We start from the raw sequence: 25,234 nt of genomic DNA, 5'->3' as shown, positions 1-25,234 counted from the left end.
ATGTCATTCTGTGTAAATAAACCTGGATATATTATATTATCAACCATTTTGTTTAACCGTTACACGTATTATACATCACTTGTGCATAGGCCTATATGAGAACATTCATCGTATGAAGATATGAACGTGGAGCATAGCATGTCCACACACAAGCAGCACACTGCACATATCAACGTACCACACACACACTGCATGGGGAACATGGCACATACAAGCAAGTACACAGAGTGACTGACGGGTTGCTAGCATCCTTTGCAGCCATAGGACAGGTATATACAACCAGACAAAAGGAAAGTACTTATTTCTTGCCTGCTGACAACTTAAGTAGCTAATATTGATACATTAAAATGTCAATAATAATAATGATAATAAAAAAGAATAAGGATAAGAATAATAGCAACAACAACTATTTACTAAATAACAACACTTATGAAAAGGAAAATACAAATCACGATAAAAGTAAACAATTAAATTGTTAAAGGATTTGTGACGCTATGTGACATTCTCAAGTCGTTAACGTTCTACACTCAAGAAACATAAAAACACCTCTTTCAATTTCCGAAACATCTGGTCAGGTTTCACATTTCTCCCTTACGAAATAGGCCTACTGGAAACCTTCATAACTGTACACTTTCAAATCCATGATCTAACATCATTTTCCCGGAGTCTGAAGTTACTTATCAAACAAAAACGTTGGGCATTTTTGTGTGTGTGTCTGTGTGTGTCAAAGGTTCAATCTCAGTCGGCTATGAAGAGACACCCATTAGACTAAAAACATTTACATTTGGAGTTAACCAGAGGCGGGTGATTAAAGTCCGTATATCACTACGGGACGGCTGCTCTTGTCTCGTAATAATAGGGTGTTGGACGCCCCATTCTTATATCCTTATGCACTATTACCAACAAAAAAAGACGAAGTCTATACCGAAATCTGTTAAAGGAAAGAGAGAAAAGATTTCCGAGGGAGTGAACAGACAAACCTCCTGTCAACTGTCAAATGGAATTAAAAAGCTCACTGGAGACAGCATCATAATGCGATGTGTCCTTAAGGGTCTTTGTTACAAACATTGTCTGACCACAAAATTGCGATTAAGTAACGGCTCTGAATTAAGACAGGGTAACATTTACAGGGAGATAAGCCGTATTAAAGTCTATTGCTAGTACACTCGGACAATAGAGGCAAATAAATGTCATGTGACGTTACAATAGCCATGAAAGGAGCAGTTCCTATTCGCCAGAAGGATACAAGTGTCGATCAAAACCAAGCACCCCAGTTTCATCTTCTTTAGTTTTTTTGCCCTTCTTCCTTGCTTTTCCCTTATTTTGAGATTCGAGTGTTTGTTCTATATATGAGGAAGTTTTAACATAAATTTTGAGGTCACAAAAGTTGTTAAAAGGTTGGGTTCGTTACAACGAAGATGAATGGTATATGGGTTGAGCATTCACAATGCCTCTCTTTGATGAAGGGGTATATGGTATATATATATATATATATATATATATATTTGTATTTATATATATATATATATATATATATATATACATACATACATATACATATATTATATCATACTATATAGGGCTAGCATTATTTTTCTTTGCCAGTCTTTTTTGTTTTGTTTTTCATTTTGCAGAATTTTTAGGGAATGTGCCACGTTATTGATCCATATGATGATTTCTGTTGATCTGCGAATCTATAAGACATTCTCCATCTTTTATTTCCGTTACCCAAAGATGGCTACAAAATAGAGAGTAATATTATTAATGATCCAATTCTTTCCTGATAAATTTGTCGCCCAAAATACTTTTGCTACATAAATAATGAAGCAGTAGCTTGGGTGTGGTCTCCTTGTTTAGAAAACTTACCGTGTATATATTGCTCAAAATAAGAAATTGGAATTGATAAGATTAAAACAATTTCATGACACATTTTGCTTCACCAAAGGGAACGCTATACTAGACGGTAATTATAGGCTTACCGATTGCTCGTCGCCTATAGGCACTTCTGTTAGGGGAGTGTATATAGGTACACAACATGCAATATATGTAAAATCGACAAAACAAAAATCAAATCAAAAGTTAAGACGTATCGCATTTTCGTCATTATTTAAAATCAGGTATGACATACAATAAGCTTTATTTTGAATTTTGATTTTATTATCATGATAACATTGGGGACGGTAATAGGTGCTTTTACCTCAGACGCAAACTCCTCAACGAACGCTGCATTATTATGTAGAAATACATTGATGAATTAGAAGAATAAAGAAACTTGGGTATTGAGTTAAAGCAGTGTAAAGAAATTATTGCCAAAATATGATGAGACAATGGCATGGCACAAAATAATTTTCAAATTGGGGGAGGGGGTGGGATTGGAGAAGGTGAGATTACTGCATGCGTATTAAATGTTATTAATCTGGGTGAAAACTGTGCATTTCGGTCCATTTCTTGGAATTCACCAGTTAGCCATACAAGCTTCGTCTTAACTTTCCGTCTTATAAGTTGTTTCTCTTTTAATCTTGTTCGTATTTTTTTCTGTTTCTTCTTGTAGTTTGAGACGAATCATATAAAGATGAGTTTAGAAGTAGATTATGAAAAGATCGGAACCGGTAGATAGTAAAACTGATAACAACCTTGATGACAATAGCTGACCAAATTTAGTGTTAATTGAAATTAATTTCCTCTAACATATATAGTCCTTTCTTTTTGTCATTTCTTTCTGCTAATTTTTTTTTTATATTAAGTGCAGTTATGGTTCGACTTTCAACCCCTGTGCCACTACCATGGTTGATATAAATAACTAATACTGATATACTTGCTTAAGTTGCTTGTCACATCTCGTTCGCGCATGCGTGCTGGGCGTTGCACTCTCAACATCTACTGCACATAATATCCGGTTTGCACCGTAGCAGTCTGTAGACACCGTATGTGTTCCTGTGTCTGGGTGTGTGTCTGTGTGTGTATTCAGCCATTTTGAGGATATCTCTTTCAGTGAGGTTGTTTGCGGGGCCTGTAAGCCTCACCTATCGGTGTCGCAAAGTTTGTTTTGTGTCGCTGACATTATGACTTTGACAATGCAATTACTATTCACCAATACATTCCTGAGTACATAATAAAGCCGCTTTTAAGAACACCGTTCCCACACTCCTTGCCCATTGCTCGTCCATGTGTGGTAAATATATGAAATCATTTCCCTCCCTGGCAAACTTTCAAGAAAATATGTTTTGATACCGACATGCCGTTATCAAAAGCTGACTTCGGCACAGGAGCTGAGCCGTGGGGGCTTCGAATCTCACCAGTACACAGCCCCGGGCTACTTAATCTCCATTCAATTCGGGATGAATAGCAATAGACGCTAAGGAAAAAAATCTGGCTTTCTTTTGACGGTAAGCATGCCCTCGCTGCTGCGAACCTGTAGTTATTTGGTAGCCCAACCTATACAAGTAAGGAGATTTGGGGCTACACGTATTGTAATAAAAACATCCATATATATGTGATGGGGCCACCGAAAACGTTCAACCGCAATGGAAAAGTTTGTATCCTTTCCAAAGAGACAAAAATGATTTTTCTTTAGTCCACCCGTCTTACTCGCTGAACCAAACCACGCTAGATTCTACCGTCCCTCCTTCCCCACTTCAAATTTTTAGATTCACAACTGAAGGAATATAGTGTTTTTATAATATCTTTACAACCAAACCATCAATAGTTTGTATCCATAGTTTGCTTCACGTCCATCCCCATCACCTCACCTCACCTCATTCCATTAGCAGTTAGATTTTTTTTTGGTGGAAAGAATAGCTATTTTCTACCAATTCTCAATAGCTGTATCATGGTATTATATTGTGTGCATGTTGATGATGCGTGTCAGCATTTATGTCGGTATAGTGCGATAACCTAAACTGAAATAAATTGTCTATTCAGCTGAAGTCAGTGATTTCTGAGTCCACTATCAACAAAAACAAAAAGGTACAGGGAATAGTAAACAAAAATGGTAACATAATGAAATAACTTATTTTAGACAAGAACTGGAGGAATCATTGCTAAAGGGCTTAAAGGCACATGAATCTATCCTGCTCTCTATTGGGAAATACTATATATAGTAATGGCCCATCAGCCATTCCATTTCTTTATACCTGTATATATGTATAAAGAATGACATAAACCACACCGCATTTTTTTTCATTTATTTTTCATTTATTTTTTACTTCCCCACCTCAATTAAAGAACTACAGTAATTAGGTAACAAATCATACAGTAATATGAATCACAACTAAAAATTCAATTAAGGAAATAAATTTAAATAATTAAATAAAAATGAAAGAGATATATACAGAAAAATGACCTTGGTAATAATGAATCAGTTAAGGGTTGGAAGACCAAGGGTACCATTGGTTTATGAATTTATGTTTCCTTCCGATTTATTACAACATTATATTATATTAAATTGTTCATGGTAATGTGTTGTATATAGTCCTTCCAAATATGGACATTGCTTAAATCAGACCCTTTTTGCAAATAGTCTATTTTGTGAGTTCCGAAATATTCGTCTTATAAAATATTTGAAATATCTGGACTGATCCAGCATAACGCATATATTAGGATGCCAGTATAGTTGATATTGATAAATATTTCAATATTATTCGATGACGAAAAATATTAACAATGTAAGGTAGTTCATTTAGCTTTAGCAGGTTTCATTTCAAAAGTCACAATTTCTTTCATATTTTCCAAAATTGCCCTTTTCATGTGTCACGTGGGAATCTCACGTTACAGAAATATGAACGAAGGGTGTCCTTAATTGATTGGTTGTGATCTTATTTTAAGTAATACTTAATAATAAATAATAATGAACTTATAATGCGCTAAAATCTACGAAGTATTCAATAGCGCTGTACAACCCTAATAGAACGCCAACTTGAAAAAATGAGTCTTCAAACAAGACTTGAACTGACTGAGAGTGGGAGAACTCCGCACAGATATGGGCAGACCATTCCAGAGCTTGGGCCCGGCTGATGGAAAGGCACGGTCGCCATAGGTTTTCAGTTTAGTTCTGGGAACAGTGAGAGTGAGTGTATTGCTAGAACGCAAGGTATAAGGAGTATTGACCTGGAAGGACAGATCGTCTGACAAATAGGCGGGTGCCAATACTTAGATATATTTGGTAAAATTTGTTGACCAAAAAAGCAAAACTGCTGCTTTAAATATAGTTTTCAAAGTTCAAGACAACGATATATATATTTTTTTGCTACTGTGTGGATCAGTGATCTAATACGGAGATCATTTGTATATACTGTTGGTTAGTCCTATATAGTTGTGAACGTACCGCTCAAAATAACATCGAATGATTAAAACTGACATGTTCTCTTTATACTCGACTTTGTAAAATGAATGAAAAACATGAAATCGATAAGAAGAACATCTTACCGAGTGGAGTAAACGTATAACAAGTATATAGCGTTGTAAAAAACATGAATAAAGATCAAGAGTATCTTTATATAATTTTGTTTCCATTACTATAATTTCTCTCCCTTTTTAAAATATGTTACGAGCTAATATAAAAGTTTGACTGTTTCTATAATCAATATGTGGTATCTTGATGCTTTGTTTTAAATATAGATTCCTCAAGGTTATGGAAAATGAAGGTATATACCTATATAAGGTTCTGAATCGATTAAACAGCATATATACTGTCATGGGAGTCATTTTGTTAAGGACCTTAAAGCTGTATGATGAGTGCATAAGAACTATATATGATACATTTATTATACTTTTAAGCGTGTAGTGCAATGCTATGAAACAAATATATTATACTTTAAAGTGTGTATAGCAATGATATTAGAACTGAATCTCGAATAGTTGATTAAGTTGATGAGTTTTTATTGGAATTATTGACGTCACACAACCCCCAGAATCATCACAAAATGCCTGAAATATGTTATTTATGTCATTTCAGTTATACGAACGGAATTATACTTTGTTACTAAATTGAACTATAAGTTAAGAGAAAGAAGTATAGTCAAACCTATATACAGTCGAAAAATAAAAAACTTTCATTTTCCATTAACATTTTCCCCATGTACTCTATTAATTGAACGATTGAATACCTTTTAATCGAACCAATTGGAACTAAATGTTTACTCAATCTAATTATAGCTCAAGAAAGAATGTACATTTCAATCACCTCACCGTTTTACTCTACATAAAAAAAACCCAAATCGAATTATACCTGCATAGAGTCGTTGAGAGCTTTGATTTGCATCTACATGCGTATAGAGCGTTACGGACCAAATGATGCAGTTGGCACTTACGAGAAATCGAAATGTAACATTTCAATCTAAGATTGAAATTCCTCTAGAAGTTCTCAAAAACCTATATAACATTGCGAAGCGTAATTTTAAAGGTTTACAATTATACTATGATCTATTTAGATATAGTCTGCAACGTTCCAAGTATTTACTAATTACGTAGTGTTACTTTAAACTTGACAGCCAATAAAATCATTAAGCCAGGTTAACATTAACATCAGATAGACTTTCCAGGTAAACGAGAAAATATCGACTGCAGTTTTTTATTTGAAGGCTAAAACGTGCGTAATTGTTAAGATCACCAAAAGTTTCATTTTTCTTGTAAAACGTAGTCAGTAGTGACAGATAACAGAGGAAAGAAATATATATTGCAAATTCCAAATATGTGCAGGTGGCGGTAACTTTGAGGTTCACGGCTGGACAACGCCGGAGGTTGTCTTCTGTCGTTGATAAATTGAAGTTTGTTTTCAAGCACGATCCTTGCTCTAATTAAGTTCTCAGCAGTGACATTTTCTCGCCATACCGCTTGGAAAGAAACTTTATTACTGCATTTTTGCAGTAATTTCTCAACCAGATATCTAAAGCCTTGCGACAAGCGTACTGCTACCACTCAGAAGGGGGGGGGGGGGGAGGGGACTTCCAAAATTTGCAACAGTTTCGTCGAATTTATAAAGTGAATTTTCGAAATTAGTATAAAACCTTTTCATGAAACTTCAAAAAGTGGTAGCGATACCCTTCCGTACAATGTACAGTTATGTATATGTTTATCCTCACGTGACCTTTCAAATGAGATCATTATCATTTTAACATAAAACCTGATTAAACGGCTGTTCATTAAAGGTTAAGGCAGCCTGTTGTTTAGCAATTTTCCAGGTATTGTACCACCATTCAATGCCTTTTTGAAATATACTTCCTTGTCTAAAAACGGTTAGCATAATGATCCTCAGCCAGTTAACAATACAAACCTCCGTTAACTTTTCCTAACGTTCTTGTATGTTTAGATTGTGTGTGTGTGTGTGTCCGATCTATTCTAATGGATGAACCTGCTGGCAGAGATGTGAAGTGGGCCGGGTCACTTTCAACGTGCATCTTAGAAGAAAATCCCCAAAAAAGAAAACCTTGAACTAACGTAAATTATTTCATATCGTTCTGTAAGTTAATTTATATTAATTAGAAGCTGCGATGCTAAAAAATGGATATGAGAACGTATGCATATATATTTGTAGGCCTACAAGGAGATTTATTACGCGTGTAACGTAGCCCTAGTTTAGGGGAAGACTGTTTCCAACATGGTATGATATATGTCTTATTGTTAGCTGTATATTAAAGGGAATTTACTGGCCTCGCCCTTCCTATGACGTCATTGGTGGTAATCCATACACCAGCAAACGTCATCGTCTTACTCCGAACTATGTTTCCAGAGTTTACATAGCTGAGACGAAAGTGACACCGTTCTAATTTTCAATGAATTTGACAACGAAAATCCGTTTTCATCCTGATAAAACCTTTATGAAAACCTTTTTACTTACACCTACAGTGTTTATTTCGAAAAACCCATTTTATGTTAGACGATTATGCATCCCTTTGGATTAGTATCCTGTATTGTTCAGCCAGACTTTTCGAATTGTCCTGGCATGTCAGTGTCTACATTGACTTAGACACAATTGGCACTTTATAGTAGTACCAGTTCCGCGACTGTTCGGTATACCTATGGAAGGAATTAAAAAAAAAAATAATGAGTATTATAGTTGCAATTTTTTACCAGCAAGCCAGAACATTGCCAGTTGTTTTTGCAACCATTTATTTCGTCTTATTTCATAATGGTTTCGCCGTGCAGTATAGTGTTAAGGTTCAAGGAAAGGAATCTCACCATGCCGAGAACTAACACGACCAACAATTATTAGGCTTGTACTTCGTATATAGCCTAACAGTTATTTATCAATGTGGCTACAAGTGATACGCCCTCGATCAAAAGCAACCACATACATGCAATATGTACGCCAACATATATAGTTCGGGATGAAAATTAATTGAGAAACATCCTCAAATTCCTGGAAACTTTTCTCTGACTATACTTATTTAACAGATGTATCGTATTAGAAGAATATTACTGTAGCAACGTGCATGTCTCTTGCAAAATACGAGGGTTTATTTCGTTTTTAACGAATGCCAAACTATGGAACATAATTTCTTTTAACAGTACGTTAACGTGGTCTCACCACGAAAAATAACCTTTTTTTTATCCAACTGCCACAGTATATTTTGTCTTTTGACAAATTTGCCCACCCCGCCCTGTCCTGCACCCACAGTTTTCAAGTTCTTTGGACGGTATATGGTTCATTCGTAGCAAAACAACGTTATAACTTATACAGAAAGGGAACGACCTAATATATTTTGTTCTACTTATAATATTTTCCATTTGTGACATGAGAAGGGAAATATATAGCCAGCCCTATTTATTTACAGATCATTAAAGCTGGGTATTAATTTCCCCCTTCTCTCAGTTGACAAGTTACAATGCCACACGGTAACAGGTAAAAGCTATCCCGGTTCGATCTCAGCGTAAAGAGAGGTGGAGTAGGGGTGTATAGAGTAGGTCTATGTGCTAGTATTTGAGCGGATTGTTCTTTATAAACTGAAGGTTGACTGCCCCAAAGATTAACAAAAAGGCTAAAGAGATTACATCTTGGAAACAATTCGTTTAGCAAACGCGCTTAGCAAACGAAAAGGTAGTGTGTTACATACCGTCAGATAAAAGTCCTATACACCTGTGCTAATGTTGACTTGTTTTGTTTTCTCTCTCTCTCCTTTTTTTTCTAATCAGTTTATTGACTCAACTCGGTGATTATTTCCTATCAAATTCGTCGCATTTCATACCTATTGAAGTCAAGAGTCTCATGTCAGAACACTAGAAAGTAAAATCTGCCCCCCCCCCCCCCTCCCTCCCCTCCCGAAAAATATGTCAAGTTTTGCTGACAACTCGTCTCTCCCATATATATACTATAGTGAACGTGTTTGTGTGCGGTTTGTATAGTGTATTGTCGCATGGGAAGTTTGATTAGGCACACTTTTTCATCGCGCTCTTATCGATCTTTGACCAATCAGAGCAAACCCTTTGAGAGAATTACCAATCAGAGACTCGCGTAGCTTTTGCCACGCGCCACTGCCCTCTGTTGAAACCCTTACAATCAAAATACGTACGTCGTCGATTTAGGGGTTTCCGGTGCCAAAACAAGGTTCGCTCACAGTTTGTAATAAGCAAAAAGCCAATCTAGTCCCATACGAGAAGTCAAATGCCGAGGTTCAGCTACGATCTATTTTTCTTCACTAGCCAACCGTATCATCGCGGCTGCACTGATAATTGTTCTGTTTTGATCGACAAAACAACATATGCATGATTTGAAAGCAGTGTATGTGTAAGCCAGAGTTGCTGTGTGAATGTGTTCATTTTATTTTTTCCAACGCAATCGCTCTGTTTTGTGTATTTAAACGCGAACAAACATATTGTGTACCAGTTTTATGTTTTAGCTTCCTTTCCAAATGGAGCTCAGCATTTCTCTACGAAAGGTATCTTACTGGTGCATTCTTCATTTATAGAAGGAAAACTTGAAAGCTTATATCATTTTTTTCCCGTGCATGCCGTCGTTGTCACCCACTTATTCACTATATATATATATTTATATATATATATATGGTGGTAGTCTATATACTGCGGCACCAGGCCAAAAAAAAACCACACACACACAACAACAACCCAAAAAGAGCTATATGCCCCTGTTGACGCCAGAGTGATCCCATAGCTTGCTTTATATTGTAAGTAAATATATATATCAAGGCGTCCAGGGTTGCAACACCACCGCTTAAACAAACATTTGTATATTAGAATAAAGTGACTCGATTGGAACAATATAACAGTGTCAGAAGCCCTGTCTGCGGCAGTGCATATATCATGTGTACAAACCACGATTATCGTTAACAGGATGTAGTCAGGACTCGTTATTTTTCCTCGTTTCTTTTAGTCCCTCATTCTTCCTTTTTTCTATTTGGACAATAGTACTTCGACGAAAGAATACGTCACTTTCAGTTTTGGATTTATCTTGGATATATTACTGATCCTTTAGTCATGTAAAGATTTGTAGATTTTTTTTTTTGGTATACACACGTTTATATATTTTATGACTGTCTTGGTTGTACAGGAAGGATTTTTTAAAATATTTTCGTGCGTTGGAAATTTACCTCCGAGAGACGTGCTTCATAAATTGTATAAACTGGATATTTACTTGAGTCAAGACCTACCACCATAGGGGCCGTTACAGGCACCACGTGTAAACACAGGTAAGATTACTTAGCATATGATCAATAGAAAAGTGTGCAGTAGGGTACCGTTGTAAACAATAGCCTATATATATATATAGTATAAAGAGTATAGGCAACACTATTTTGGCCTGGACTATAAATACTATATTGTGTATAGCTTGACTTGACTATATAGTTAACATGTATGCACATATATGTATGCTTGTGACATTTTCAGCTTACTTATAGTAGAGTAAGTTGACAAAATACATTCACCAGAATTGCTGTTTATGCCGGCAAAACATTGCAGGGAAAATAGACGAAGATAAGAGCAGATTTTGTTTCTAGCGTTCTAGCAAAGTGTTTCTTGTAACGACCTATATCATTTGAATACTAAGTACAGGTTACATAATTATAGAACGCTGCATAGAAGAACACATTGTTTTACATTCTGGAAATAAAACAAGAAATTAGAAGAAAAAAGAAGATATTTTTCAGTTTCACCGAGTTGAGTACAATAACCGATGACATGGGTTCGAATTTGTAAAATATTCCATTCCATATTTGGGTAACAGCTTTGAATATGGTATTATATTTATTTATTTTTTTATGGTAAAAACGTTGATTGAAACAAACGTAGCAATTTGTATTTTGTCAAATGATTTAACCATTTGCGTTGAAGCCTGTGTCGTTTTTGATTGGTTGTAACCGTTTCTTGAAACTAATAATACCGTTTGTCGAGTTTGTCCGGGGTAAAGGAATTTGCCTTATATACCTTGTAGAGACTGCATATTAAGTTGCAACCAAATATTATCCAAATCCATATTATCCACATCCATTACAACTTGATTTTTGTTCAATTAAATAATATTCATATACAGAGGGAATTTATACTTTTTTTTATATGGTTATGTTTAAATGTATACTGTTAATTTTGAGTTGTATGTATCACGTCACCGCATACATAACAAATTATTTATAGCGTAGGCATATATACGCAGTACCCCAAGCCATTTACCGTATACAACCATTTGGAGGACATTTGTTCTTTGTATTCAGTTTAAATTTCGCTTATTTTATAATGATACCTTGAAAACCACGTCGGTGTTCTGGGGGGGGAGGGTAGATGTGAACACACATTGAGTATTTTGGACGCAAACTTTTGAATCCTTTATTGTTCAATTTCGTAGAAAAGAAATTAAATTCAAAACTGTTTGCAATTTGGGCAGACCAATCTATAACTATAGATTAAAAATCCTTCTTTTGGAGTCACATTCACTTTTTGAATAAGGTTATTAGTTTATGGCAATGTATCTGTTTATAATGTATCTGTTTATAATGTATCTGTTTATAATGTATTTGTTAATAATGTATCTATAGCCGACGTGAAGATATTGTATTTAACAGTTGCATACCTCCGGCTCCGTCAAGGGAACGAAACTTACGTAACTATAAGATAAGTTTAACTTTGATCCTTTGAAGTTTCAAAAAAAATTTTTGTGCCTTGTCTCTTTGGCCAAATCTCAGTTCTGAGAGGAGAAATTAAAAAAATCATTGACTGTTTTCAGCTCGAACGCGATATCTACATTTCAAAACAGTCAAAATAATGATTGACCTTATAAAAACACTAAATTTTATATTAAATGAAATTATGATGTCACTATGTAGCTCATTGACATTAATGAGTCGACCTGGAGTTTATACAAAGCAAGTAGCATTGGGGAATATGGTAAGCATATAGACATATCGGGCAAACCAAAAACAAACCAATAGGTTTCAAGTGTAATTAAGATTGAAAACTTATAATCACATGCAGTGATAACAACAGCCTTGAGAACAAGAGTTAAAATTGCTCCAATTTTCGGTACTTTATTCAGTAATAATAAGATTTGACAATTCATTTAGATAAAGTTCATTTTTTCGATTTCACAAGTGACTAATACTAAATATAGAAAGGCAACACATATGTGATGGCAATTAAAACATTTAAATTCCACAGTTATCAGTCGTTATAATTTATGTTAATTCGGTGCAGGAAGAATAAACTCTATAGTATTGTGTCATGCATAAAACTGATGCAAGTATGAGGCAGGATGTATAGAAGGCTGGTGAATTAGACAGACTTTGGTGGGGGACGGGGGGGGGGGGGTGAACTGCTGCACAGAGACTGACAGAGAGGTCTTCCAAGGAAATTGTGGTTCTATAGAGAGTGGAATATACATACATGCCTGAATAATACGAAGCTGTTGGCTATAATTATACGATAACAGGTTAGACGATAGGATTACTTTCTATATTGCCCATGAGGAGTATGGGCGGGGGGGGGGGGGGCGTTAAGTGGCGGTCGCGAGGAACAACCTGCATCGCATCTCTATGAATAGACTCAGTGCTTTAGTCTGTTTTCATACACCATGATTTAATGCTGGAGCAGATTCTTAATTTTTATAGATTGAAAATAGAGTGCAAAATCAATAGAAGATATTGGCTTCATAATTTACGAGTCTATTGCAATGGATCGAAATTCAGATCAGAGTCGATAGAAGGCAATGTTACCAACTAAACACATTATAGTAGATTACAAATCAGTACAAGGCGATTTGATCGATTGAAACGCTTATCTTGGGATTAGAAATCCTATCTTATTGATTAAAGTTTTAATCGATAAAACCCGATACTCTATGCAAAAACAATATATAGACTAGCGTTTTAACAAATTTGATATTCTTTTACCGATAAATCACTACAAACAAAATATACACATATATACAATTACGTACGGTACTCAATATAAATAGTTGCGAGTTTTTACGTGAATGTTGGTATTGAATATTGTGAAGAAAATATTGCGAAGAAAAAATCCTGATTCTAACTAGTCTGTAATTCACAAAACCCCTTTCTTTTGTTTTTACTTCAAATGCACTTGTAAATGTATTCATCTTGCTCACAGCGATAGAGAAGGGGTGGGGTACGATAAAGCATAAATCAACTTTCTTTTGCTGCATTAATTCACTTATCAAATGTCATTACGTGTTACATAAAAAAGGACGTCACAATTATGCCTACTACTGATAGACCACACAGAGCATGCGCACATCTGGGATGTATGATATACCATGTAAGTATATCTGAACTGCGACAGTTTTATCCGCAAGATGCATTAATCTAAATCTAAGCGAGAAAGGTTGCCAGTTCGATGAAAAGGGGGAAGTAAGCTTAATCGTGTATATGTTCTTGCAGAGTGTAGATTTTTTATTTAAGGTTCTCAAAACGATGTCTCTTATCCTACAAAGTTTTGCATCCCCATCACGTATATACCCCCAATACAAAATCTCTACTTAGTATGAATGTATATCAATTAAAAAACAGTAAATAGACCAATACTTTCCAAGTATAATATAGCATATTAAATGTATATTCGGTTAGTTCGATGATTCATAGTAACCAACAACCCCCCCCCCCCCCCACCCTACCCACCATTATCCCCCATCACATCATCCCTTTCCCTCAAACTCCACAAATTCAACCCTCTATATACATAGATGCAGAAATACGAACATGATTAGGGGTTAAATAACCTAAATCAAGGTCGTGTAGTAGAACGTATAACCGATTTAGCCGATTCTAGCAGATTCCCCCGATTATGGTAAACAAAACAAAACAAGGTTGACTCATTAATTATATACACTATGCAAAAGTGTAATTGATTTCAAGAAATATGTCTAAGTTATGTTGTCTTATATATTAATTAGTCTTAAATTTATTTGCGTGGTATTTGCCGTAATGCACTATTACGCAACCGTTTGTATAGACCGGATATGATGCGGCCGTTCTTTGATTAGTTATTTATATTTTATTGATAAAAACCTGCAAAAGCTGATCTGTGTGTTAATTTGACAGATTGACAAATTTAAATTATATATACATACATACAACTTGACTCTTGGAAAACCGACAAATATTTATATATTTTGTGGCATGGAAATATTTACCGGTACTCATGTACAACACCTGTCACTATGCTGTGTGGATTTTTCGTTCCGTTAATGTAAATATATATATATTTTTTAAACTACAGACTTAACTTCACTTAATTTATATTTACTACAGTACATTGGTATTGGGTACTTGAAGGTCTATCCTTTCCAATGATTGGTCAGAGTGCATAGACTTCATATAAATACTTATAAACCAGCACACGTGGCTTATAACTGTACTATACTCAAGTGATACCAAATTTCACAACCATCATTCTGTTAGGAATTGGGATATCCAAGGTTTACTTGGAGTTATCAAAAATGTGAGTATGAAAGTATATTTACTTCTTTAGTGAATTCTGGAGTATTCTAAACTTACAATTTGTTAGGTTTTCGTTTGTAACGCAATGTACCAGTTACATCTTTTCTTTAAAAAAATATTCCTATATTTAGTCATCCATTTGTGGCAAACCACGACCGCATATTTGGTTTACACACACGACGGTCTGGACAGCTAACCATGCTGTATTCCACACATCTTCAACACGTTGAGAATTGTGGTGCGTAAAGTACCAGTTCAACATATATAGGCCTATCTACTTAGTGTGCGCTTAGTCTCTTTATCGATGATGAAGCAAAATGGCGTCCTTTTTGCCATATTAATAAGCCGTAAGCTTTACTTAGTAGCTTTACTTCATACATCCGGGTCCGAGAGAATTTCACTCTGCCATTTTTGAAAGAAAATCTAAAGATTTGGCATTTACATAGATTCTATTATCATAAAGAAGTAACAAATCATATATTGCAAAAGATTCTGAGTTCTTATAACCACGTGTATGTACGTCCAATTGCGTCGAACAACCATGGCACACACACACACACACTTGCCTACATATATGTTAAAAGTTTGCACCATACCTGAAGTATAAAATTGATATCCACAAACGTGTATCTTTGCTGACAGGGAATTGAGCAAAACTTTGTTCCCAATAACTTTGAATTTAATCTTACTTTGATTTATATGTGTGTATAAATAGTTTAGAGGCTTATCATTCCTCCAGCAGACGTATCAGTGTAGTAAATTTAAAACTCTGTAGTTTGGGCATGATAAGGATAATTTCATACCGTGTCCATTGAATCATAAACCCTTTTACATAATACAGAAATGATGTCTAAAGAGAGAAAGACAATTTTAAGATCTATACAACTGAACAGACAAATTAACAGTTTATGAATGTTAAATGTCATCAGTTTGGACCCATAAAGCAGCTAGAAAGAAAGAAAGAAGAAAAAAAATAGTCCCTGGAGTAGTCAAGCTGTTAAATATTGTTGAGATGTCACTCAGAGAACGTGTTTCGTCATTTCAAATATCTCGTTCAAAACTCACCAGGACTTAAAATACAGATTGATAAAAGTCACACGTCAGAAAACTTGTGGAAACTCTGGAGCAATGTCCACATGATGAGCACATTGGTCGGTGTGTTGGGGGGGGGGGGGGGGTGATGGGTGAGAAAGGGAGATTGGATGACCTTAAAACTTATAAAGACGCTTATGGTTCTATGCTTTAGATAAACCTATCACTCTGGTATCATCATGTTGCATTCACAATACACTTTACATTTATTTTCAATCTAAAATTGGGTAAACTGGCACAGTTGGTTTACCGTGCAAGCCGAGAGGATATGTGTGTATATGTAGCCGTTGTGACATCAGAAAGTTAACCAGACGTGCAAATATTCAATCAAAAGATGTAATATATATATATATATATATATATATATATATATATATATATATATATATATATATATATATATAAAGCTACACTTTTTGGGTGACCTGCAAACAGCAACACATTACATTCATGATGATTTCATATTTATATGTTAGGCTACTTCCGGTTTCCTTCATTAATCTTTGACGGAGCTATTACAAAGCGTGAATCATACAATCTCGGATGTTTATTAACTGGATGATTAATTAACATGACAACTGAATATACCACTTGAAAACTGTCATGTCAACTGAAGTTTAATCAGTGAAATATACGTGTACACAGTCCAATGTCTTCTCGTCTGTTACTGCCTGCTATAGACCGGGTTCTTATTGCTCGGCGACAAATATAAAATTAAAAAATTCATGTTTATCTTTTCTTGCTTCTGTTGTATCAAGTTTAGGTTGACAATATCGGATGTTGTTTCCAATAGCAGCGTAATCTTAACACTGTCCAGAGAGGTATGTTCTGAAGTCTTGAACTGCGTCGTGTTACATATATAAGCCAAGGCAGCCTATCGTTGAAGTAGTGTATAAGTTAGTCATAGCCTATCCGTTTTAAACGGTATATCAATCAACATCTTTGTCGTTAACTTATAGATGATTGTCTCTAACATGCATATATACCCGGTTATCAATTGCTACTTAGAAAGCTTCAACAAGAATGAAAATCTTCGTTTGAAGACAAAGATTGGTTTCGTCATTAGTCTTGGAAAGAAAATAATGGTTTAAGTCCACTCATTTCAATGACCATATTGAATGGTGACACATGCAGTTGAAGTAGTACAACTGGTATAACATAACTCTATACCTCTCTAACATTTGAAAACAATAAAAGAAAATGAAAATGGAGTTTTTAAAATTTCCTGTTCACATTACCTCCATGTGATTAATACTTAAAAGTGTAAGTCTGGAACTAAATGCAATGATATATGTATAGTTACTTACTATTTAACGCTCATTTTACGCACAACTATCAAATATTGAGTAATACTCGTTTTATATAAGCTTTAAAAATGGCGATCATGCGCAAGATTGTTAAATAAATACTTTAAATACTATATATGCAAATAAGCTATCCTCAAGTCTTACATAGATTAAATCTTAAAACATTTACAACAAACTTTAAACATTGTTTGAACGTTTCGAATAAAGAAGGGAAATTTTGTAGCAAGCTTTGTGCTTTGTAAATATATATGTAAATGAGCTTTTGGCATTATCAGGGCTATGCTTATGTGTGCACGCTACACTTAATATAAGTCTTTTTGAAAGTACATTTGTCTGTTGAAAGTACTTTTCACTGGAAACTTACATCTACTGCAGTGCCGCCTTCTTCTGTATACCTTTTTGTGTATTGGAATTGAGTGCCTTAGGACATGTAGCCTACCACATTAACTCTATAGCCATGTAAGCCATAGTTCCTTATTGTAAATACATTAGACGCGAAGTCATCTCAGACGGAATGGAGTCCATGTTGCCTCACGGAGTATGGGTGGCACGAAAAGAAAAAGGAAAAGAAAGAAGAAAAAAAAACGGTTATTATAATAACATGTATATAATGCCTTGGAGAAATCCTCCAAATTTTCTTTTTACAAAGCAATAAGAATCCCTAAAACCCTTCACATAACAACAGCATTACCTCCATAAGAGGATTAGCGGGGCAGTTAATGTAGATAATATTACCCAGCTCGGTCGGTACACCAAAAAGCTAAAGCCCCGGGCATATTCGTTAGTTTCCTCTTGCTGAGATCAAAGTTCATTCCTCTTCCCCCCTTTCTTTTTACCCCTTCATATTCTCTGAGGAGAGTCAAACCCCTTTTATATTGGCTCGCTCAGGCGAGAACGAGAATTAATTTTGGAGGATGGGAAAATTTGTGAGGGTCGGCGCATTCACCGCTTGCGCTGCATATCAAAAGGCGCCATTATTCAGTTAACTAAATATGGTAGGAATATTACCCCCTTAATCGGTGTTTAAAGGTGCACACTATTGCCATGTTAATGGTATTATAAGTTATGCAGTGACCTCCTGTCGGTTTTTTTTTTTTGCTGAACCTTCATTGGATGGCATTTTCATTAACAGTATATAGTCTCGTTAAGGGATTGGTTTCTATGTCTATCTTATATGTGTTCGAAACAGAAAAAGACAACATGTTTTTAACTTTCAAGATATTCAATTTTAATGTGTGTTTTTATAAAACTGTCTAGAAGGCTCCCAACATTTTGTTACAAGACTTGTTCGATAGATGTTGATGTTATTTCCATTATTTCATCACCGTAAATAATTATCTTAAAACAAACTATTCCCTTAGCTTAAGATCGTCAAGGTTTATAATATATTTGTAAACAAGTCACTTAAGATTCACAGAAGTCTTTTTTATTTGGTGATCTGGTGATCGGTTTCTTTGTTTAGAGTTGATATGGCTCTATATGTTCTATCAACTAGTCCAGCCTCTTTTCAAGCACTTGATGTCTAAAATAGATGAAACGATATGGTCACGTCAAACCTTTACACGTTACCTGTTCATCTAAGTATGTTTAAGTTATGGTTAATAAGTTGAAAATTTATTGTTTAACACTGACTTTTAAAGTGCCGTTATTCGTAATTTAACTGTAAAAAGGTGACATGATACTGTTTCATATTTCACCAAGTGAAAATTTTGGAGTAAATTGATCAGAATCATAATTATCTTGCATGTTACAATGTTCATATAAGGAACAAGTCGCATCGAAATATTACAATATACTAACGGATAAAGAAGATGGAGTATGGATATGTGAAAATTAATTAAAGGCTGTACAACATTATCAAGATGAAATTCCAACCAACTTTGACGGATTGGTTAAACTTGCTAAAGACGTTTTAAAATGGTATACTGTGCATCGATGCATGGAGGTCTGTTTTTAACTCCATGATCGATGTAATCAGAAGAAGGATGCAACGTATACGTTGCAAGTTACATAACAAATATTTCAACCATTAAATTATAGACAATTGATATCTATAGTAAATAATTCAGTTCACGTGTTGGCATCCTGATACAGTGAATTTCAGAACCGGTAACGAAAACAGAACTGTTTTACTTTTATACTTTTAAGTTTAATGGATATACAGTATCACAATTAAACCATTAAATCGGTTCGAAGCACAACTTTGAAGCTATTTTTAAACTTAAAAGTGAAACGGAAAGGTCTTCATTTACTCCTTAATTGTACCTGAGTATAATATGACTTGACAAATTTCTTGACAAATATATTCTGACAAATAATAACTTGACAAATTTCAATCGATTGCTACAGGAATGAGATTTTCAATCTATTATTATATATTGACTAAATATATAGGAAGAATCCGACTTGCCTTGTTATGGAATCATAGTCTGTCCGATTGTGTTGTCATTTTATCGTCGGTCGATTATACAAAAGTCCCGAGTGTTATAAAAGGAGCATAATATGAGCAATAAAGAGAAGGGAAGTGCGTGGGACTTTGACACACTGTATAAAAAAATGTACAGACAGATAGATAAACTGGTGTGTTGGAAAAGGGAATCGAGGGTGGGAAAAAATGAGTATAACTGGGGAATTGGATTTAGTTTATTTAACTAGTTTAGTAAGCCTATTTATATACAAAAAGAGTCGATGGGATGTTTCTAGAGAGCAACGCGTAGTTTATATGTTTACAGTTGCATGTGTTTGCCTTGTTGACAATAATAAACACCCACCCCCCCCCCCGTAGTTTGTTTTTGAATATTACTATGGTGTTATTATTGTTCTGTTATTGCATTGCTATATATACATGTATATATAAACTTTTTTTAAGTAATAAAGACCTCGCTGTGTGCCCATTGTGTAACAATACCGTATAGCATTCCTGTATATAGGCATGGTATCAACGAGTGTATGCTTTAAAAAAAAAGTTTGTTATGAATGACAAGTTTACATCGAGGGTCGCATCCAGAGTAGTCAGGTGTGTTGTTTATATCATACAATGTGATAAGCGAATTGTAAACAGGTCATATAATTCACCTCATTTAGCTGAATAATAACGAGGCTTGAATTGTCTTCTTCCAGGCTATCGGGTTCGGTCAAGTGTCCGTACATGTGTCCGACACCCATTTCTTCCTGTACCTCTTCAAGTACAGTATGGTCAGTATGAATATCATGTTTCTATCAGATTAAGGTAACGAACTGTTCATACTGCTAGTACGAGTGCTTTAAAGCTAGATCTGGGAGTACAGTATAGAGTGGTATTAGCATTAGAAAATTGTCCCAACTGCATGATGGTGTTCGAAGGCTCATCATGTGATATCCATTTATCTATACTGAAATGTTTTGAATAATTCCCATGCATTAAAGCCATATATATATATATAGCCTACCGTATATACATGTGTGATGCTGTGATACTCTTAATTGGTTGGAGGTGCAAAATGCCGCCTTGTTTATCACATATAGGTATTCATTAGCCGTAGACACGGGTCGTAAAATCGTACATGATTCGTAGAAACATCCCAAACTTACACGAATCGAATCGAATTTTCGCGGAAATCGTCGCTTCCGGAATCATTCATTTAATGCGTGGGATTCCATTATTAAATATATTATTTGGGTTCAATATCCAAAGCTGTTTTACTTATCATATATTTGTAATCTATGCGTTATGGAGTTTTCCAATTATATCAGAGTTCACATTTATCAGTCTTTCCCGCATGCAAGAAGGAACTTCATCACACACACTCGCGGTTTTGGGGGTTTCCCCCTTTTGTGTCGGGTACGTCATTGAAGAAGACCGCAGAAGTGTGACGTCACTATACGTGAACTGTCTGTTTAAACGTCGCGTGTCCTCTGATCATGTGTTACAATTCGTTTATTTGAACTATAATTTTGTTAATATATGCATCGTAAGTCAATGTGTAGTTCCACATTAGTTCACTGAGTTCTGAGTGCCACCAGTAACTTCCACATTAAAATGATATTTAAATTTTAAAACAATCCAGACAATTTGGGACCTAGCAAACTGCATTTTGCTCTGATTGTTCCACAAACTGGTGCAAATACACCTCAGTCCTTCGAAGAAAATTTTCGAACCTGAAAAGAAATAATCTGTTTTTTTTTAGGGGGGGGGGGGCTTTTGGAGCAAAGTTGCGAAAACTTTAAATTTTTATAGGAACAACGATATGGCTATACCAACATAGATCGCCTATTTATAAACTTAGGCGAAGTCACCTATAATATGATGATATATATGTGTGTGTGTGTGTGTGTACGAGGCATTTTCAGAGTAAGATAATTTTATAATACTATAGGCCTACGCTTATTGTACCTGCCATGTGGCACTCGCATGTATGATTCCGGTAAATCCGGAGAAGGTTCACGATGGATTTCGTGACCTGTAATTCCCGTTAAATGATTCAGACTCTGCTCCCTTAGTTAACCGTGTTGGATTATCCATTCGTCATCCGGTTACACTTGAGACGAACTAAACCAACACAATGGATTTTACCATAAGAAGGCGTGTACACAAAAGGCGACCAAAAAACAAAATCAATTTTCCCGTTTCCCCCCTCAGAATGAAAAGATGTACTTTGGTGGGGCATCAGAATAACCCCCTAAATATGCTAGAAGGATCCGCCCAACTTGATGGTCACCCTTTGCCAAACTTTAATCGCCACTTTCCAGTCCTCCTCACGTTTCACTTGGTTGGTGATATATTCGTTTTTGTATTTTTAATCTCCGGTGTATATAGATATAGTATTCGAGCCTGCAGGAAAGACCTGTACATAAAATGGAAGCTTTTTGACCCAGTTCGACCCAGTTTGATGTGGTAGATAGCGAAACTACGGTGTGATTCTAAAACTATATGCAAGGATATAATATTGGTTCAACCTTACAGCTATCTGAGTTACTTTGATGCTCGTCGGGCTTTCCTGTGTAAACCGGTCCTCTTCAACCCCAAAATAAGACAAATTGTCCATTCAAACAGTTCCACATTATAGGCCTACACAACAAATACACGTACATGTCCTAACACAATAACCACCGATAGTCGTTGGTTCTTAGCATATATATGTAGTGTAGTACATATGTCATTCACTTCTCTGATATCCGTGAACATGATTACATTATACATCTAGCTGATATATAGTAAATGAATATTCATCTTGCTTCCACCAATCTTGCTGGTGTATGTAAATGAGCTGGAGACGATTTTCTGCGTTCATTAGACTCTAAATTGACCGTTGTAAGGCTTATAACTACACTCCTGTATATGGGAGCAAAACATCACTATAGGTACGCACTGACTTACTTGTATCGAATCATATCATCGTTCAATCACTGTAATTAGATAGGTCAACATATGTATCATCTGTCCATAGATCAGATGAAAAGGGGTACTGTGTGGGAGTGGGGGTGGGTGGTGGTAGGTGGGTATCAGCGTATCTATTCAGTGGAATAACGCCTGGGATTTTCGTTCCCAGGCTCTACCTCGGTCAAGTCTTTTTCTGTTTTCAAGCCGTTGGTCATGTGTGTATTTGTGCAGGTGCAATGAGCACATAGCTGTCCTCTTCAAGAAGGAGACTGCTTTAAGGACAACAGAACACAAAAATAAATAGAAAATGTATTTTGACGTAGAGTGCAATGATTTTTGGTATAAACTCACAAGGTCGTTGTAACGTATTGTGAAAACGTCTATGAACCTATCATAACATCCAACAGGCCTGAGGCAAAACACGAAAGCTTACCAAACATTAATCCTTGTTGGTTTATATAGAGTAAATAATACTGCTTTTTTCCTTTTTCAAATTTGTAGAATTAATAAAAAGTCTTACCATGATATGATGTTACTTCCCCTTGTATATATATATTGTAATTCTGTAGTGCAACACGAATTGGTCGAACCGTCGCTAAGTCGGTTAGTTTGTAATGTCAGTTATGACCATCTGGTGCCTTAGCTTTCGTCTTTACTACCACGAATTGTGCTGTGTGTTTAAAAGATAAAGGCCTGTTAGCTGTCTACACAAGTGTACGCTATGTCCGATTCATGGAAGGTATAGCAAATATCTGTATAGTGTCCTTAACCCATATTTCACAGTGACGTCATGTATGTATATGTACATGTATGTATATATATATATATATATATATATATATATTTTTTATGCGTGATATGCAACTCCAATAACGTGACTCATCAATGAACGGGGGTGTTGTAAAGGTTGTGCATAGCTTTGTTGTCTAATATATTTTAATTGGGGTAATTTTGTTGAGTAAGCCTTTTTTTTTTTTTTTTGCTTGCCTTTTTCTTCTGTGATTATTTGATTTCTGTCTACTTGTCTTTTGTCTTTTTTTGTCATTTGGTTTCCGCTCGTCAAGGTCGAGATATTTTAGCAGACACTTTAGTACTGGAAATAACATTTAAGTTGATAAAACTCAAGCATCTTTTGTCTATCGATTTTAACATTATTGTATGGGTGATTATTTCGTTGTTTCTAACATTTCATCGTACAGACCCCCACCCCCCCCCCCCTTATTTCTTGTTGGCAAGTTATGTGCTAATCCCATGCAAGTCACACAAAAAGTGTTCAAACGTTGCCGACTTTCCATCATGTTTGTTTCTACAATAATGTGTATACAAATCGTCATTATCGTCGTCGTCATCGTCATCATTATCATTACATTTATCATTATAAATAACTGTATTGACTTCGGGTTTTAGTATCGAAATATTTAGTATTCAGAAATAATAATGATGATGATGATGAGGATATTAGGAATTCTTCGTCAACCAATACTGAGCGATATATACGGAATCTAGTACAGATACCAGTTGGTTATGTAATTATGCTATCATTTCTAGGAAATGTTGTGAATTTGATCGAACTATCTGTGTTTGAGTTTTGGTTTATTTAGATTTGGTTTGTAAGCCTACTATGTATATAGTATGCTTTGATGATACAGGTCACAAATTTGAAAACTTTGTCAAGTTTACGGAATCATCGAACGCCCAAGAAAAAAAAGGAGAAAAAAAAAAGAGCACCCATAACATTGGCCAATGAAAGGTATTAAGTTTGTTGACAGCGGGGTGCGAGTAAGCGGTCAAGACAATCACAAAAGCTCATAAAGAACAATACAAAAGCACAGGTGTGCACTGTTTACTGTTGTCTCGGAATTGTCAATAGGGGTTTTTGTATTGAAGTTGTAAGGTCGACTGGCTAAAAAGCTGGGAGCTGCTCAAAGGTCAAGATAAGTATATAGTGGTACATCACTGTAGTAAATATATATATATATATATATATATATATATATATATATATATATATATATATATATATATATATATATATATATATGTGTGTGTGTGTGTGTATATTTATAAATGTCTTCACAGACAGAACCCATTCGGCGTTTAGTCTTTGTTTTGTAGTTGTTTGATCGAGTTCCCATCAATGGGGTAAGGTAAAGATTGATAAGATTATGCCATTATAATAGTACAAAACTAGGTCCCAATAGACCCATATACTGTCTACTGTATTTCTAATGCTCACATGAAGACTATACACATGCTCTATACTGTTTCAATATCGACAAGATCACAGGACAATTTCAAGATAAGTAACACTCTTCACCTTGCAGGTAATTAATTATGGGGGTTTACACTTATACCACGTTCTCAGTAAGGTGTATATCGGGTTTGTAACACTTCAGACTACAATCATGTATGATATATATATATATATATATATATATATATATATATATATATATATATATATATATATATATATATATATATATATATATATATATATATATGTATATATATATGTATATATATATATATATGTATATATATATATATATATATATATATTCCTGTAATATTTTAGG

The 25,234-nt window shown here is 35.1% G+C and overlaps 1 protein-coding gene across 4 annotated transcripts in view; it reads left to right on the top strand.

The window, feature by feature from the left end:
• Nucleotides 1-25,234, top strand: part of LOC139965434 (uncharacterized) — a 64,764-nt gene that overhangs the window by 16,664 nt on the left and 22,866 nt on the right. The window contains exon 1 of one of the 4 annotated variants that reach the window (XM_071967762.1): nucleotides 9,576-10,640. The exons of 2 other annotated variants lie outside the window; for them this stretch is intronic. The gene's annotated coding sequence lies outside the window, so the exon portion shown is untranslated. Of the gene's footprint in view, nucleotides 1-9,575; nucleotides 10,641-20,392; nucleotides 20,492-25,234 lie in introns of those variants that run through there. One more of the 4 variants, XM_071967764.1, reaches the window with a different exon arrangement.

This window comes from Apostichopus japonicus, chromosome 3, assembly GCF_037975245.1.
Source record: "Apostichopus japonicus isolate 1M-3 chromosome 3, ASM3797524v1, whole genome shotgun sequence".
Classification (NCBI taxonomy): Eukaryota; Metazoa; Echinodermata; class Holothuroidea; order Aspidochirotida; family Stichopodidae; genus Apostichopus; species Apostichopus japonicus.
This window is presented reverse-complemented; position numbering and strand designations above follow the sequence as displayed.